Source organism: Pelobates fuscus, chromosome 10 (genome assembly GCF_036172605.1).
Source record: "Pelobates fuscus isolate aPelFus1 chromosome 10, aPelFus1.pri, whole genome shotgun sequence".
Taxonomy (NCBI): domain Eukaryota; kingdom Metazoa; phylum Chordata; class Amphibia; order Anura; family Pelobatidae; genus Pelobates; species Pelobates fuscus.
The window spans coordinates 145,771,784-145,788,996 of NC_086326.1; the positions used below are offsets into that span (position 1 = coordinate 145,771,784).

Sequence of the window (17,213 nt, forward strand, 5' to 3'; positions counted from 1 at the left end):
CATTTCTACATATCCCCAGATGGCTTTGATCTGAGTGCACATTATTAGATGAATGGCACTCAGATCACACGAATAAGCCTTTCTGCAGGGCCATAGTCCAAAGGGAGCAGGCGAGCAACCAGGCTTCTCCAGTTCACAGTGGCGAGGTTGGTTTCGCCACAGACATAAAGTAACATCCAAGCACACCAATAGTTAGTGCAGAAAAAGGATTTTAATGCTGTGTTATATGCTTGATAACAAAGTGCAAAACAGAGACACAAGAAAATATCAATAGACATGTTTTGTATTGTACCATATTAATCCATTCTTACATCTAGCATTATAGCCTTTTGTAAGCAATTTGTTTTGTATAAATTATTGTAGTAAATTGATATCCGGATAGCATCTGCTTACTTGTTATTATATTAAATATACACTTAATATCACAACGTTTCGTGTATTTTCTATCCACATATTCAACTATAATACCAAGAACTTTAAAAAAAAATATTAGTGTTATTTATTGCTTAATTATATATTAATAAAAAGATTAATATTCATCTTTAAGTCACGGCCCCAATATTTAACGTTAGCACTTCATGTGGATTATTTCTGCATTTCACTCAGGGGTTCACTAGCTCTGTCTAGCTATCCCTGGGTTATCTGAATACACTTGCCTTCCAGCTATCTCTGCCCTATTTCTCTTACCATTTTAGCAATATTTAGTGAATCAGACACTATTCAGGTGTTGCGCAGAATTCATGCAATTAGTTATGCAAATCTATGAAACTTTGTTGCATGATCACTTCCTGTTTTACACCCTATATAATTTGCTTTATGTTTATGTATGGCTGTCTTGAAAAAAGTCCACGAGGGACTGAAACGTTGTCCTTAACGTGTGCCACTGTTACACAATAAATGACACCTTTTCCCAATAGAAGAATATTGATTGCACAAAATACAAAGTCATCTGAGTGCACTTTTGTGGGAAAGTATATATATTCCTCCTTTCACAACGACTCCTGGCGTAAATGCTGACGTGCCCACCTATAGTCCATCAGAGAATATGCAGCCGTTACTGCAGAATAATATTTTAGGTGAGACGGTCAACCAGAAAATCGATTAGACGGAGCAATATCTCAGCCAATATCCAGAGTGTTTTATAACCAGAAAAGAGACATGGTATCCCACCAGTGTCCCTGAATTAAAACAATTCTGTCCATTTATAATTCGAATGAGGATTATAAAGAAGCCAAGTATTAGTCAATAAAATCCTATATGCAATACCCTAATTAATTTCCCCAAACAATGAAACGACCCAGATAGGAAATGCTGCTATAGTTTATGGACTTCAATGACAACACTAAGTGTCTGTAGGAAGGTCATCCACAGTATGATATTTAAAAAGGAACACTTTAGCATTAGGTATACAAACCTAACGATAAAGTGCCCCCGTTTTTGGTATATATAGGTCTCCCCCATTTTTCCAATAAATGTAATAAAATAAAGCCTTTCTCCAGCGATTAAACTCACTCTGCGCTGCTCATCTCTCCACTTCGTCATCGAGGAGGCATGGCCTTCTCCAGCAATGACCCAGTACAATATTTCTAATAGAGGAGTATTGGAGACGCGATGCGCATGCACACACAGTTACACACAAGCATTTATTTCTTCATAGGACAAAAAAGTTCACAATTAACTTGATTAATTCAGTATCCAATAGCTATGTTTAACTAGGATGGCAGACAAGTGTTTTAAATCCACTAATTGTATTTGTAATTGGATCACCAGTTATTTGCACTTGACGTTGTGATTTTTTTCACTGGTTTTATTTGGATGTGATTATATAAATATGAACTACTCACTTGTTATTTAGACTTGACAAAGGCACATAAGAGTGCCGAAACACTGTCTGTTTTTTGCTCCTTCAATAAAGACTGCCTTATGAGAAAACCACGGGTGGGCCCAGACATTGTATACTTTGTTCGTATTTAGTGTCCCGTTGCTGTTGTGTTATTTGTTTTGAGCTCTTTGCCTTTCTACACCTCTCTGGTTGTCCTTTCAGAAGTTTTTCCCTACTTTTTATTTTTATTTTTATTTTTTTAAACTTTCTTTTCTGCCTTGTCACCTGGTGTCCCATTACTTCTACTTTGTGTCCGCGCGATTGGTTATTGCCATTCCGGTATTCTTTTCTTCCTGCCCAGGCTGTCTAGCGGAACAGGTAGAACCATTTGTTTCTATATTTTTCCATGCTGGTCAGTCTGCGTGAATTTATTTCGGCCAACTTGAACACGTTGCAGCTGCGACAAACTTACCAAACACAATGGGTAATCTCATTATCACAGGCAGAGGAATACAGTTTTTACACAATATTTATAACTTCTAAAATATACATGTCATAAACATAAAACATACATTTTCATAATCAGTATGCGAGAAATAAACACATACTCAAAAATCAGGGCAATCGGTTCAGGGGTTAAAAAAAAGTTAGATGGAAGTCCTTTATGACCGACCACAAGCACATTTTCCTGCCCAAAACAGTTCCATACATTTGGGCTGTGCGGTCGGTCTATTTCAGGCTGAAAAAATGACTAAGTCCCATTCGAACGAGCGTTTGAATCTTCGAACGGGACTTAGTCTCTGCGGCTGCAAAATCATTGTGGGAGAAGGTTATGCTCAGGGGTGTTCGCGGAACTGTGTAGCCAATTTCAGTTCCATGAATTTGGCTACACATACCGTTGACCGCATGGAATGAACCAAGATGGCCGCCGCCACGTGTTCATTTTTCGAATGGCGGCCACTTCGACGGCATTCGAAGTGCCAATTTAAAAGTACAAACCCTTTCTCTGGGAGTTAAAGGGCCAGCAGCAGCACAACAAAAATCCATTATGCCCAAATCTGCTGTTTCAAGGGCCAAACCTCCCAGGGACCATAAGCACAGGGCAAGAAGCTGGCAAGCAGTCCTCTCCAGACACAAGTGGCGGGGTTGGTTCCGCCACAGGCATTATTTTACAGTTTTATTTACCTCTGTCACACAGCCATTGAATACAGGGGTGAGCCACCTTTTTTTTTTATTATTTTTTTAGCATGCAAAGATTAGTACAGACATGCCTGAGGTACCCCAATGGTACATTTATCCGGCTTTGTATCATGAGTTACAATAGGGTAAAAAGTAGAACGTGCACATTTTATATATAATGACATGTTGACATCGTTAACTATACTAGGCTAGTAGGCATAAAATAAATCAGTAAGTATAAACTAGAGCCTATGCATCAAGATTGCGTTAGGTTAAATGGATTAGGTCAGTAGTTGGACATTTAGTTAAATGTGTTGCCCCGGTTTATACAGGTTAGCTAGGTACTGTGCTGCTATATATTAAGTATATGCTGTAACATCAGGTGACAATATCTAGACATTTTCAATCTAGTGAGAATGTCTGCAGGTAGGTTTCAGGGGGTGTTGTCTTGTCCAGCACCCTCTAAGGTGCAGAGTGTCTTAAGTAGGGTTGGTGCTTGTGGGTTGCGGTGATTCAAGCTCGCCCCTCCTATTGCTGCTCCAGTCTTTCAGCCGATGCCCCTGCGGTGTTCGCTATTTGCTCTTGGACTCAGTCCGTTGAGAGGCACAGCGTTGCGCGGTGTGTGTGTGGTGCTTCCCCCGCTTGGGGTCGCTGGGTAGCTGGTTGTCTACCACCTTGCGCCCGAGGTCTTGTGTCTTTCTGGGAGAGCTGGTGCTGTGGGCGCTGTGAGGTGACAGTGGTTTGCCCCCTGCAGCCTTCTGCTTATGTGGCTGAGGTGTTTGTTGTGGTGTGTGGCTGCATAGGGTCCCACTCCGGTGCTTCAGTTGGTGCTTTGTACGCTTTTGCCAGTGAGGGTGGCGTGTTTTGTTCACACCCCGTGTGGCTCTGGGCCCAGTTTGGGACCCCCTCAGTTGCACCCTGGTCTGTTGTTCTTTAGGGCGAGGGGCTCTGTCTGCTTGTCTTGTGTGGGTGAGTTAGCTGTGGTGCCGCCCGTTGGTGACTTTGGAGGCTGTTGTTTGATCTCTAGTCTAGAACCGCTTGCATATGGCCTCAAATCTGGTTTGAAAGTCAATTGCCCATTTGCTGGGGGTAAGTCGTGTATTTATGGTCTGGCCTTTTGTCTCGTGTTTGTCAGCAGTCTGTAGGTGAGTACCTGCTTGCATCTGGCCTCCATGCTGTGCTTGCGTTGGTGAGGTTCGTTCGGGTGCGTCCGCCATCTTGGGAGGCTCACCATCCCTACATCTTTTTCTTGGTAAACCAGCTGGGGCCTGCTTTGATTTCTGCTGCGGGGCGTAGTGGTCCGGGATGACCCCCACCGGTCTATAGGAGGGGGGGAACAGGGTCCCATGCTGAAAGGCACTGTGGCCGAGGGAGAGCGGCCGTCTCTCCCGCGTTATCCGCGTGCGTATCGCTTCAGATTAGGCCGTCGGGCCTATCCGCGGTTCCGTCAGGGTCAATTGCAAGATTTGGGTGTCGATGTGTGCCCCCTCGGAAGTGGACCGGCCCCCGGGTCTCGGTGGGTTATTCTCAGCAGGCAGATTTTCGCTTAGGCGATGTTTATGGGCCGGGATGTCAGAGCAGTGAGAGTGCACGTCCGACCATCTTGACGGTCAGGCCCCGCCCCGCTGAGCCACCTTTTGTTTCTGACAATTTGCTCTGTAATTTAAGGATATGAGTGACTCCCCTGGTGTAAAACTTTAGTTTTCCCTCAAGTTACTACTGCACAGTTATCCATACTATAAATATCCTTGGTATTTGGGTTGAGCCCCCTAAATCACAAATAGCTTAATCCAGCCCCTGGCTAAGCTAAGTAAAACTTATTTTAAAATGTGCTTTTGAGTGTCGTTTAGCATGTGTGTAGGAAAGGGGGTTAAAGAATAATGTCAATAGTACATTATTCAAAGGGAAAAAAGGGCTGGAGAAACCCTTTCTATTTATGCATTTTGGAATAAGGAACCACCAAGCAACTTATACATTAAATGGTGTTGAGTTAGGGATAACATTAAATGAACCATTATAGATCACAAACTAGCAATGCATGTCTGCCGTTGGAATAAGCTACTAAGATGCTTTCGTACAAAAAAAAACTAGTAAGGGGGATGGAAAACATTAGTTATGGGATTCTCAGCCTGAAGAGGTTGTGTTATCAGATTCTATAGATGGCTTGAATGCTTCCTTTTTATGAACAGAATATTCAAGGATATAATTGACATGTATGTACACAGGTTGTTGATCCAAGTAGAATTCTGATTGCCATTACGGAGTCAGGAAGGATTTTTTTCCCTCTGTGGCATAACTTGAAAAGGCTACACTTGTTTTGTTTTTGGATTAACAGCATAAAAGTATTGGCTTCAGGGTTGAACTTGATGGACTTTAGTCATTTTTTCAACCTAGACTGTGGTGGAATCTCGGTAAAAATAAATTTAGTAGGCCGAGATTACCACGTGGCATGTGTACGTGCATATGCTGACGTATCGATCAGTTGGTTGCACGAGGCAAGATACGATCAGTAGTGTACGGAGCATGTGCAAGAATACAGGATATAGTATTCCCCTCCTCCATTGTGCTGGACAGGCCATGCGGTCAAACAGGAAGTTAATTCTTATTTGTGTTGATTGGTTAAGAGAATGTGCGGGTGGAGCCTAATATGGGAGGAGTTATGTGCCTATATAAGGAGCCTGCACTATTGTCCGGGGCTCAGAACTAAAAAATAAAAAATAAACATTCTGTGAATGTGTCAAGGAGGCGGAGCATGACGTAGGTGCGTGCGCTCGCATCCACGGACCAGGAAGTGCTGCGGTGAGGCAAGCGAGGCAGCGCGGACGAGGACGCCAGGCAGAGCTCTGAAAATAGCGGAGAAGGAAGCGGCGAAGGTAGCGGTGTAAAGACCGCGACTCAGCATCTGAGCAGCCCAGCAGCTGACAGTCTTTCGGGGCCACCCGATCAGCTACACTGGCTGACGGGTTATATAACCGATATATGACCGTTACCGCTGCTACAACCGGCACAAAGCTGACAGCTGATATACAGAGCTGATACAAAGCCATAGCCACAGCCACAGCCACAGCCACAGTAAAGCTGCCATATGAACCGATGCTACAACTCTCAGTTCCACAGTTTATCAGAAAAAATCGATTTTGTACATGCTCAGCTGGAACAGCAGGCGAACCCAGAGCATACAGAAAAATACCTGTGAGTAATTACCAATTATTATATACCTATATTCCTCTCTTTGTCCGATCTGGACTATCTCTACACTTGACTAAATAAGGGATATTTAAAGTGACAGCTGTTTAAGAGAAAAGGGAGAGAAAATAAAAAAAAAGGGGAAAAGGAGAGAAAGGGGTGAAGGTGAGAGCTTCTGACCCCCTTTACAAAAAGAAAAAGGGGGAGAAAGGGGAAAAAAAAAAAGCTAGCGGAGTTAACACCAAGCCTTTCTAGCAAAAAGGGGCAAAGATTTGTGCCAAAGATATAGACAAGAGCCTATTACGGTGATAAATTTTAAATCTCCAATCAAAAGTTTTAACATCACATATGGCTCCTAAAAAAGAGAAAATACAAAACATGGAGAAAAAGAAGGCAACAATTGGCGCATTCTATTCACCTAAAGTGGCACCCACAGAATTAGAGCGACAACGAAAATCTCTACCCTTAGAAAATACACAGCTCTCCGTACAACAACAAAAATTAAATACATCAGAGGATGACTTTTTGCATCTACAAGAAAACGCAACAACTTCTATCGCAAATGTTGGACAACCTTTATAAAAATATCAAAATAGATATTGAAAATAACACCAAAGATATTAGAGCAGAAATTGTTATCCTCTCCGAGAAATTCTCAAACCAGGCAACCATATTACAAAAAGTACAAGAGGAACAAGATCAAATTAAATTATCTCACTTTCAACTAGAGAAGAGACTGCACGACATCGAGATCAAAGCAACAGACTTAGAAGACCGCTCCAGGAGGAAGAACATTAGAGTTAGAGGCATACCAGAATCAATTACACAGGAAGATCTACATGTATATCTGGATAGCCTCTTCTCAAAAATTTTATCCCGGCAGACGATGAGTCCAGAAACCTTCGAAAGATTCCACAGAATACCCAGACCAAAGGGAATTGATAAGTCCTACCCAAGAGAGGTTATGATCTGCTTCTCTAACTTCTGGATAAAAAACCAAATAATGCAGAAGATTAGAAAAGGGAGTTTAGACACGGAAGAATGGAGACACTTAAAAGTATTTCAGGACTTATCTCAAAAAACCAGACAAATAAGAAGAACTTTCTCTGAGGAAACAGCAATCCTCAGGAACTTAGAGATAAGATATAAGTGGCTATTCCCGACGGCAATCATGATCTTTTATAAAGATCAAACATACATCTTCAGAGACAATATGGCATTAAAACAGAAGATGATATCCCTGAAACTCACCCAGTAGTTTAAAAAGAAATGTGTTTTTTTTTTTTTTTTTTTTTTTTTCTCTGATATAGGAATCTGCATAGATAGAAATGTCTCCAGAGGGACACAAATACAGAGATTAAAACGATAATTTGCACATATTTAGTCACATAATCTAACGTAGAAGGACACGGTGAATAATTGGAGAAAAATTTTGTGGTTTATAGTATATACAAATATAAGAAATAACACCTAAATGTTTAAGGGGAAAGAGGAGGGAAAAGGAGAGAAGGAAGAAAGAGAAGGGGAGAAAAAATGTTGGTATACACTTGGAGTGAGTCAAAGTATAATTTATATAGATGCATAATTTAATGCGCACAAAATATAATACAGAGATTAAAAGGATAATCTGCACATATATAGCCACATAATTTAATATAGAAGTACACGGTATAGAATAGGCGAACAAACAACACTTAAATGTTTAAAAAGAAAAAAATGTTGATATACACCTGGAGAATGAGTGCAAAGTATAATTTATATAGATGTTTAACTTAATGTATGCGCACAAAATGAAATATAGATGCACAATTTAATGTATGCGCACAAAATGAAATTGATCCCTATAATAATTATAAACACAGTAAATATTGTATGAAGTGGCACTTATGGGACTCTATGAAATAATGATATGCAAGCTCACAATAAGTATAAGTTTAACAAATAATGTATGAAGACTGTATAAAAGGGAAGGTAAGGTAAAGAGAAAGGGGACTTTCAAAGGGAGGGTAAGGCAAGGTAAAGAGAAGGGAAAATATAAAAGGGTGGAAATAGACATTAATTTGATTATTAACATATGAGTTTAGAAGAGGCTGTTTTAGACAGAACAATAGTCATCCTGGAAGGAAACTGTATATGAAGGATAAGGGAAACAATATCGTAATTCCTAGGTAATAGGGAAGAAAAGAGAGAAGAGAGCTGAGAGGAAAGAAAAATATAGGACATTAACCGCACACTTTCCTGGTCCAGTGTCCTGCGACGGCAGCAGGGTCAAATATGAAGACTATATATAGAACTTCATATTACGGAATGAATGTTATAAGAGTAAGTTTGAGGATGAGCTTCTCCATGAGGCTTAAGTTCATGGAGCCGACTGGAGAAGGTATGAGAGAATCTGTGTGTTGGATGCTATCGGAAGGGGAGCTTAGAGGGGAAGAGGGTGTGGGGGGAGTTGTGGTAGGATGTCATTAAACATCCTATCTATTAACGCAAGGGGCTTAAATTCCGGACAGAAAAGAGGCTATCTGTATAAACTATTTACTGACAGTAAAACAGATATTGGGTTTGTTCAAGAGACACATTGGGTTAACTCTACGTCCAATTTATGGAAGTATAAAAAATTTTCAGTAGTCCATAGATCTAATTTGGCTGGGAAAAAAAAAAAAAAAAAGAGGGGTGGCAATCTTCTTTTCAAGTAGCTTGAAATACGAGCTGATACATGAGGAGACGGACCCTGGGGGCAGGTTTCTTATAGTGATAGTCCGAATTAATGACATTTTGTATACTTTAGTAAACGTTTATGCTCCAAATCAATCACCATATAGATTCTTGGGAAATTTGATTCAAAAGATTGATCGCGTATCGTCTGGTAGCCTAATCATCGGGGGGGACTTTAACTGCATCATAGATGATAAAATAGATAGGAATAGAATTAAGTCAGTTTACACAGAAGTTAAGCAAAGAAAAGGCCTATCAATGATGCAGACCATTTTGGCAAAAAATAGTTTATTTGATGCCTGGAGAACGTCTAATCCAGAAGCGAGAGATTACACTTTTTTTTCAAATGTCCACCAGACATATACCAGAATCGATTATTTTTTGGTGAAACCTGAAAGTTTGGAGCGAATTAAAAAAGTGTCAATTGGACCTATCACATGGTCCGACCATGCACCTGTAAGTTTAGCTATAAAAAATAACCCCGAATACAAAAGTAGAGATAAATGGAGACTTAATGAAAATCTATTAAAATCAGAAACAAATGTAGAGGTATTACGCACTCAGACCAGAGAATTTTTTGAAAGCAATGATACAGGGGATGTCTCCAATGCCATGCTATGGTGTACCTTTAAATCGTATATGAGAGGATGTCTCATAAAAATGGGTGCCATTATAAAAAAAACAAAAGGAAAGGAGCTTAACGAACTTTATATCGATTTGGCAAAACAAGAACGATTACATAAACTCACCATAGATTATAAGATTCTGGAGGATATCAAAGAGATTAGGGCAAAAATCTTAGTAAGAACCCAAGAAAAGATCAATAAAGCTATGTTAACTCTAAAACAGAGATGGTATTATGGAAATAATAAAACAGGGAAAAGCCTTTCAAACAAATTAAAAAATAAGAATAAACTTCAATCTATAAATTATATAACAGTTGGAAGTAAAAAAATGATTTCTCCAACTCAAATAGCTAAGGCATTTGAAGACTATTATAAAAGCTTATATAACATAAAATTTAACGAGCCATCTGAGGGGGAAACAAAACAGTTTCTGGATAAATTGACCCTACCAAAAATATCAGCGGAGAATTTGAGTCAACTAAACGCCCCCTTTTCTATTCAGGAGATCAGTAACACAATTAAAGCACTAACAGCAGGTAAAGCACCAGGTCCAGATGGCTTTTCTTCAATCTTCTATAAGAAATTAAGTGATATTATATCTCCATATATTTTAAGAACATTTGAAGATATTGCTAATCATAAAGCCATCCCAACTGAACTGTTTCAGGCCTCTATAATACCAATACCTAAGATAGGAAAGGATCCTATGTATACTTTGAATTATAGACCAATATCTCTTATCAATCTAGATATTAAAGTATACTCCAGAATTCTGGCCGATAGACTAAAACAAATCATACCCAACATTGTACATAAAGACCAGAGCGGGTTTGTAGAGGGTAGGGGCACATCTGATAATATCAGGAAATTACTGAATGTCCTATATCATGCAGACCAAAGCTTGTCTCCTTTTGCGGTGGTTGCCCTCGATGCCGAAAAAGCTTTCGATCGGGTTAACTGGAAATACATGGAGGAAGTACTGAGGGCCTTCGGCATCGAGGGTTACTTTAAGGAGTGTACAATGGCGCTATATAAGGATCCTCAAGCCAAAGTATCAGGATATATGTTTCAATCTAAGTGGTTCCCTATTAGAAACGGGACTCGACAGGGATGCCCTCTGGCACCCCTGCTATATATCCTTTCCATAGAACCATTGGCAGCCGCAATCAGACAGAATGAAGATATCAGCGGGCTAAAAGTGAATAAGATGGAGAACAAGATTGCATTATATGCAGACGATATTCTACTGACCCTAGCAGACCCTATTAGTTCTATCCCAGCCGTATTTCGGCTTATTAACGTGTTTGGTATACACTCAGGCTATAAAATAAATATAAATAAAACACAAATTCTGACAAAAGGTTTAAGTGGACCAGGTATAGATAAACTTAAAAAAGATTTCAATTGTGATTGGGAAACAAGAAACATAAAATATTTAGGGGTAAAATTTTCTCTAGATTACAGAGAAACGGGAGAACTTAACTATACGGATATTGCAACTCATTTTAGGAACACCTTAAAAAATTGGCAGGGATTGGAACTCTCTTGGTTGGGTAGGATCGAAGCAGTAAATTTCTATCTCCTTCCTAAGTTGACATTTTTATTTAGTAATCTCCCGCTGAGGGTGCCATGCCAGACGATACGCGGTTTTCAAAGGCAATTATCAAATTATATTTGGCAAGATAGGAGACCTAGAGTCTTATTGGAAATATTACAGAGAGACTGGAAAGAAGGGGGGATCTGTTTCCCAGATATACAGAAAATATATATGAACAATATGGTAGCCCACCTAATTAAGTGTGATAACTACACAACGGCCAGACCAAATTGGTTAGATATTGAAAAATCAGACCTTGGGGACATGGAACCATCTTTGCTCTGGTGGTGCGATAGTGAATTTTTAAAAAATATAAGATCCAGTAACCCAATGAATAACTTAATGATTTATATCGTTAAGTACTTGAAAAAGAAATATGGAACAAGATATATATCAACAAATGCCCCATTAACAATTCTAAAATTATATATAAAGGATATAAATATCCAAGAATGGGAAAATGGTGGAGTAAAAAGAATATCGGAACTTTTAAATAATAATAAAATGTTGCCATTTCCAACCTTACAACATAAATATAATCTCCCTTCGAAGGAAATATTTAACTATCTAAGAATAAAATCCTTTACTATGGGAAAAGACCTTTCGGAAAGTTCCCTAATGGACCAGTTTGTAGAATTTCAATATAAAAAAAAAATTGCCTCTAGATATAACAAATTCGTAAGAAGCCAAAGGCAGATAGATAAAGCGCCAGCAATGTATAAATGGGAGCAAGAACTTAACTTTTTATCCCCGCTGGAGGACTGGTTGACGGGAGTACAGGCAGTAAAAAGATATATACATGGGGTAAATATACAGGAAGTGTATTTCAAATTAGTATACCGTTGGTATCTGGTGCCAACTCGCCTTCATAGATTCCAACCCACACTCCTGCCAGATTGTTGGAGATGCGGTAGGGAGTTAGGTTCATTCTCCCACATCTGGTGGGACTGTGAGGAGTTGAAACCTATGAAAATAACTATCGAAACTGGCAGATTGTATGTTTGAAACTCGGACTGAGATCACACCTCAAATGTTCTTGTTTCATTTTGATATTCCAAGAAGTAATATAAAACTAAAAATTCTTTGGATTCATATCTGTATGGCAATAAAAATAGTGATGGCTAGAAACTGGAGAAATATGGGTGCGTTAAACTGGCAGGATATATGCACACAGATTGATTACCAATGTAACATGGAAGCCGGGATAGCTAAAATTTCAAAAGAAAAATATAAGGAAATCTGGGCCCCTTGGGTTAGATTTACTAACGAACTACTAACCCCCCCCCCCCCGGCCCCCCTCACAGAGATAGCTTTGCGTAGACAGTAGAGAGAATGGGAAGCATGTTTGGTCAGGATGCATTGTATGTATGGTATTTTTGTATGGCTGTAGATACAGTAGAACACTAGAGGCCTATCAGAGGCATGGTCCGTTTGTTATTTATAATCATCATCATTAATTTGATTACTATTATTAGTATCACTATGGTATTGTATTATTGTATTTTGTATTATTTTCAAAGTATCTTTTTGTACCATGCTAAATATAATATGTAAGCTATATCTGTATTTGAATGAACTTTTAAAAAAAAAAAAAAAGGGAAAAATGAAAATAAAGATTTATATATATAAAAATAAAAAAAAAACAAAAAACTTATTTTAAAATGTTTATTTGAGTGTCGTTTAGCATGTGGGTAGGAAAGGGGGTTAAAGAATAATGTCAATAGTACATTTTTCAAAGGAAAAAAAGGGTTGGAGAAACCCTTTCTATTTATGCATTTTGGAATAAGGAACCACCAAGCTACTTATACATTAAATGGTGATGAGTTAGGGATAACATTAGATGAAAAGGACTTGGGAACCATTATAGATCACAAGCTAACAATGCATGTCTGCCATTGGATAAGCTACTAAGGTGCTTTCGTACAAAAAAAAACTAGTAAGGGGGATGGAAAACATTAGTTATGGGATTCTCAGCCTGAAGAGGTTGTGTTATTAGATTCTATAGATGGCTTGAATGCTTCCTTTTTATAAACAGAATATTCAAGGATATAATTGACATGTATGTAAACAGGTTGTTGATCCAAGTAGAATTCTGATTGCCATTACGGAGTCAGGAAGGATTTTTTTCCCTCTTTGTTGCATAACTGGAAAAGGCTACACTTGTTTTGTTTTTTGCCTTAATTTGGATCAACAGCATAAAGGTATGGGCTTAAGTTGAACCTGATGGACGTTAGTCATTTTTTCAACCTAGACAACTATGTAAATGCCACCGAGCAGATGATCAGAAGGAGAGTTCTTATCACAGAGACAATATTTACAACATCAAGTGTCTCTGCATTTTAAGGAAGTCCAGAATTCAGATCCATCCCTATTAGAGTTCACAGGAATCCAGCAAGTTAAAAAGAATTGGAGAGGGGTTAGGAAAAACAGAGACTGAATAATGATTTTGAGATATGCCATTTTTTAAATTAATTTGTTTTTATTTTTTATACTTATATTTATTTACTTGTTGTGTATTTTTCAGCACTTTTGGCATATATTTTTTATAGATTTTATATGGAATTTTCACTGTAATGGCATATCCATTTGTCACAAATGTCCATCTCAGATCTGATTAGTAATTTTATACTGTATTTATTGAAGCCTTTTCTACACTTTTTAAGGGTGGGATTTTTGAATGGTGACACTTTATTATCCACGGGTGCTATTACTAAAGATTGTTATGATTTGATTATATGATTAAGTTCTATAATAATGCTGTATCTAACCTTACTATTTCCCCTATGAATTTTATATTATGGAAACTCTTGTGTAATGAATGTTACTTGTGACTGATTTGTATGATGGAATACTAATAGGCTTATTTTGCACAAACAAAACTCCAGATAATTTACCAGTTACTGTGTAGGATTATGATCAATGTGTATGATGGATATTTAATGTGCTTATTTTAGCACAAACAATACTGGATGAAATTTACCAGCTATTATTTAGGAGCGGTTTAATAACGGTTATTAGAGTTGCAACAGAATGGACTGTATATATAATGACATTATGGAAAAAGCACTACTGCTATAGAGACTCCGAGGTGAATATGCAAATTAAGGTTTCAAGAATTGACCAATTGAAAATTGTTAACTTTGCCCTAATATAGCCCCGCACAAGGAAGGGCTGAATTAGCTGCAAACGTCCTGACGAAGCCGACCTCTTTCGGCCAATAGCGTTGACGACGTGATGCAATACATACCCAGGTGAGCAGAGCTTAAACAGCTGTGGCAGCAGGGAAAGACGAACAGTACCGTGCGAGCGCTGGTAGAGCTGGGACCGCAACCTAACTGCACATGAGAAGGCAGACCGCAGAGACGCCAACACTTTGATGGGAGATTTCTCCGTGATTAAGCGTGGTTGTGAGTAGCGGGTACACGTACCGTAGTACTCACCACTTGATCTTGTAAGCGGCTGTGCATCTCTACTGAGTCTTACATGAACATGTGATTTGTTTTTACTTTTTAAGGATTTGTTTAATAAATTAACTGTTTTCTAAAAATGCTGGTATAGTTATACTTCTATGTGTGACATACTATTAAGCAAGTCTTCATTGATCTGCAAAGTGAATTTCTACCTATCACGCAGTAGAACTTGCCGAGGTTGGATAATCTAGAATGGCTTCTAGTCCAGTAGGCCTCAACTTTCCTGAAACGGGCAGCACTGTCCAGGAAGAATACCCCATGACTGAACTAGTAGCTAAATCCACCAGAAATCCCAGTGACTTCAGAGAACAGCCTAACTGGAGGGGAGGAATTGCAAACATTCAGTGGCCACCACATGTGACTTGTAGAACATCATCTCTGTGATCCATATAAAAGATAATAAACCAAATCATTTTGTTCCTGCAGCTTACAAAATAATAACCAATAACTACAGATCTCACACTGTGTACCGGGTGTTTGATGATATAAGTGAATGATATCTGCTCTATAACCAAACACATTGCTGATTAAACATCGTCTCACCCAAGGAGATGAGGGGGTGGTGACTCTCCATCAGTTTCTTGCAAGTTTCCTTTTTCCTTTTTAAATGCTTCCAAACCTACAAGAAATAACAGACAGTGAGATCCCAACATCTTAATACAGTATCCATCCGGACACATCCCTTGGTTTTACTCTATGATGTCCCATTCCCAGAAGCCTCACCTCTCCAGTCAGCAGGTGGATGATCTGATTGGTCAGTTCCAGGATGTTCTGCTCATTGTTTCCCTCATGTATCAGTGAGTGAGGTGGACACACCGGGCTGGAGCTCTGGGTCTTGCAGGATCCTCTTAACACACAGGGACTGCTTCTCTGCATTGTAGGATCCTCGGATCTCTTCACAACAATGTAATCCTGCATATAAATAAACATGTACTAAAGGATCTCTCCTATAAGCCTATACTTCACTCATTACACAGAACATCAGGAGCATCGATTGGCGGAGGTACTCAGTCGGAGTGCCAGCGGGTCCGTCACAACCACATATTTTTTTTTAAAGGTTACAGGCATTCTCACTTTGCCCCAACAGCGACAGTGAGTCAAGTATGAACATTAAACTGTACAATGGTGGCATGTATGCAAAACTGCGCACATTCTTTTTGTAACAGTCATAAATTATGTACGAGTAAAACTTAGTTGCATTATAAATGAAGAACACAACAAATTAATTAGAAAACTGCCAGCTTGTGCATGTATGTGATTAGCTTATTTGGCTTGGCTGGGTTAAGCAGTATATGTACCCTAAGTATGCAGGATGATCACTTAAGACACGATTAACCAGACAAGATAAAAATCATTAACTATGCTTGTATGTCATGGGTGCTGCTCTCATGAACGTTAAATGCTGATGAGCAGTGTGACACATATGTTATTGCGCCGGGTACTGTACGCCACATTTACGGTAACATATTCGGTATTGACAGCATCTAGGTACAAGCTAGCGTAGCAGAGACCTGCAGGCAAATGCACAGATATGAAATCACTCCGGGTGTTGCAACTTAAAACGAGGGAGCAGATGGGCCGAATGGTTCTTATCTGCCGTCGCACTCTATGTTTCTATGAGTACCCCCCATGTACAGGATTTATGGGGTTTTGGAAGATTACAGAGTTAAATCTGTATGGCAGCTTGGGTAATAACATTTCCACCATTATGGCATACCATTTCAAAAAGAAGGCAACCCAGAGTATTCCAAATGGTGCGATTTGAGATGTTTGGTCTAGCCACTTCATCAGATGCAGAGCCCATATAGTGGTTATAGTTTTATTTGTGCTTTCAAAGATGAACTCAATTTTCCCAGGACATTTCATATTCCTGATATGAATTTGTCCCTCAGTATTTTGATTTATCATTGTCTCGTGACTATAACAGTACCCCACATACCAGTTGTAGCGAAAGCCACTTCGCCACTGTGTTTTGGAGGGGGCTGCTTGCCCGCCTCTTACCCTGTGACTACGGTCCCTGGGCGATTTGGCCCTTTATGCACGGTATTTGGGCATACTGTGGGTTATTGGGCTGACCCAGGATTATGGGCCCTCTCATCAGCCCATACGAAACTTAAACCCCATGGCGTTTGAACTGTGTTTGTGGCATCTGAGCGCTGTTTGGATATGTTGAGCGCTCAGATCCAAGCCATCTGGGGATGGGTTGAATGTGGGGGTTCTGTTTAGTATAACAGGAGTTATGTATTTTTATGTATTTTGGTGGTTGCTGGTAACATGTGCTTAATGGAGGCTGTGTTTGTCCCTGGATATAATTAAATCAGCTTCTCCATTGTCTCCAGGATAGAGGATTCTGGGGAACTAGTTTGAGCTGGAAAAAACATGCTTCCAGAAGGTCAAATGCACATTTATACTAACTTTTGAACCCCTGGTCCAATTCGTATGATTTTTTAGTATGTTGTTCCCCCGAATGGATTGATTGTGAATATGTATTTTTATGCGAATGTGATGTATATTTTGGGAGTTATGAATGTTGTGTAAAAACTGTATTTTCTATGTAGCGAAAGCCACTTCGCCACTGTGTTTTGGAGGGGGCTGCTTGCCCGCCTCCCCGCCTCTTA

The 17,213-nt window shown here is 39.3% G+C and overlaps 1 pseudogene; it reads right to left on the reverse strand.

Annotated features, from left to right (window-relative positions):
- Window positions 1-15,451, reverse strand: part of LOC134575205 (gastrula zinc finger protein XlCGF26.1-like) — a 100,237-nt pseudogene extending 84,786 nt beyond the window's left edge.
- Window positions 15,452-17,213: the final 1,762 nt, after the last annotated feature.